This window comes from Terrapene carolina, unplaced genomic scaffold (assembly GCF_002925995.2).
Source record: "Terrapene carolina triunguis isolate 2854851 unplaced genomic scaffold, T_m_triunguis-2.0 Scaffold236, whole genome shotgun sequence".
Classification (NCBI taxonomy): domain Eukaryota; kingdom Metazoa; phylum Chordata; order Testudines; family Emydidae; genus Terrapene; species Terrapene triunguis.
The window spans coordinates 19,007,106-19,009,563 of record NW_020664587.1 but is presented as its reverse complement, the minus strand read 5'-3'; positions in this window follow the sequence as shown (position 1 = coordinate 19,009,563).

Sequence of the window (2,458 nt, the reverse complement as noted above, 5' to 3'; positions counted from 1 at the left end):
GATGAGACACGATAATTCGATCCCCGAGAGATCGATTTCTACCCGCCGATTCAGGCGGGTAGTAAAGATGTAGCCTAAGACAAAAAGGGTTTACCTGATTGTCAGGACTTCTCTGCAGCAGGAGGCAAGCTGATGTGGGGCAAAGAGTATGAAACGGGATTCTTAAAAAAAAAAAAAAAAAAAAGGCTTTCCCATGTGAGCAGTTATGGAGCTGGAGGGCCTGTATATAGATATAGATGGTCCTGAAGAAAGGTAGTTGCTCCTAATGTACTGGAGTGACGCAGTCTTCTTGTGTTTATGTAATTTATATATAACTTTTACAGTTGAACAATGTATTTAAATATGTTATGTTTAGTGCACTGGAACTCCAGGTACATGGTGTTAACACAGGGGTAAGCCGCAGGATTGAGGAAAGAGGAGCTCTTTTCTCCTCTTTCCTGTTTACAGACCAAATCCAACTCTAAGTTGCATGAGTTTCATTGTTGCTGCACCTGAAGACCAAGGTGGAATGATAATGACTTGAACGTTTAAAAATAAAAATACTGATCTGGCCAGAGAGGCAAAGGGAAATAAATAGAGACAGTGAAAAGACCAATTTGCTTCTAAAGAGGTAAATAGTACGCTGACAAGAAAGGAGGGGGAAAGGAAGGAGCATAAGGTGAAAGGATGAGAAGAACAGAGCTGGAAATGATAAGGTAACACATTGTGGGAGGGGGCAGAGGAGGAGGGTGTTGGTCTGTTATCTTGTTTTTTTTAAGGAGGGTTGAGAAGGTGATTGTAGGGTTCTGACTGATGCTGCATTGTTTAAGTTATACAGAACTTAGTGTATGGGAGTATTTGCACATTTAGCTTTTGTACAGTCAAGCTGAGTGTTTGCCACCTATATATGTGAATAGATTGAAATTCAGCCTAAATGTAGTGCTTTAATGGCCATAGCTTTATATTTATACAGTGATGAATATCAGGGAATGAATAAATCCAAAGAGAGAGATGCCCAAGTAAATGTGTTTTGATGAACTGTTCTGTGATGGGGCAGAGAGACCCCACATTGGCCATGAGATGGTTAAGGAGAGCCTGTGGTCTCAGTTGGCCCTGTCCCGCTACACCTGTAGCACATGTTAGGCATGGAGAGGGGAGTTAAAAGGACGAGACTGAGGGCTTGCCTACACTATAAAATTAAGTCCACTTACGGTAGGTCAACATACTGCCACCACAGTAATTAAAGCAGTCGTTTGTGGCCACACCTGCTCCTTCTGTCAGTGGTGCACATCCTCACCAGGAGTCCTTCCACCAATTGAAGTGGAGCATTGTGGGACACCGACAGCTGGAGCCCAGCAGCTCTGGGCTATCAGCACTGGGGCGGAGCCCAGCTGTGATCCTGTGCCCAGCTGACAGCTTAGGCTGTCATCCTGGGGTGTGGTGGGAGGGCTCCAGCTGTCAGCTCCACTCGGGGATAACAGCCATCAGGTGATGTAAGTAACGCAGTGTCTACACAGTCACTGTGTCACCCTAACTACGTCAGCATATGTGCTACACCTCTCAGGGAAGTGGAGTTATTATGTCAGTGCAGGGGGGGGGGCTTACTTCGGCAGAAGCAGCATTCTAGCATACACACTGACATAATTAGGTTGCGTTGACTTAACTCTAGTGTAGACCAGGCCTCAGCCTAGCTCAGGGCTGACCAGGAAAGAAAGCAGAGCTCTGCTTCTCTTGATGGGAGAGAAGCCTGGTTGCAGCCCAGAGATTGAGTTAGCTGGCTGAACAGGTAAGTCCCTGTCAGTAGGGATGATGAGACCCAAGGGGATCGGTGGAAGCACAGACTTTTGAGGCAGAATCCCATCGAAAGTATGTCAGATTACCTTGTTTTGAGTTGTGGCTTTCGGTTTGTTTACTGATTTCACTTGGACGTAACATTCTGAAAGGGGTAGGACTGAAATGTGCCTGGGCAGAGGGCCAGAGCACTACTGCCTTAGACCTCACAGAGACAGTGACGTAGACCAACAATTGGGTATTGTGCCCTTATGGACCACAAGGGGATGCTGCAGAGGCAATCCTGTCACAAGGCCCCAGGAAAATAAATGTAAATACTCACACCATTAGGTCCAGAATACTACTCCCACCAAGTAAATAAGGCTGAATTGCCTTATAAAAATTGTATTTATATAAATATGTATGCATATATATAAAACCTGAAAGATGATATTGCTCACCAGTTATAAGGAATGAAACATCTGCCACTGAATGACAACTTAATTTTCTAGAATGTGTGTTTTTTTTTTTTTTTTTTTTTTTTTTTAAACTGAATCTCAGATAGTCCTCTTAGTTAAGAGAACCAGTCATACCCTTTCCATGCCACGGTTGTGGCTGTGTAGCCACAGAGATCCATCAGAATTTCCAGCACCCGTGAAAACAAGCAAGTTTCCTAAAAAAATAATCAACTTTGGTGTCTGGCACTATA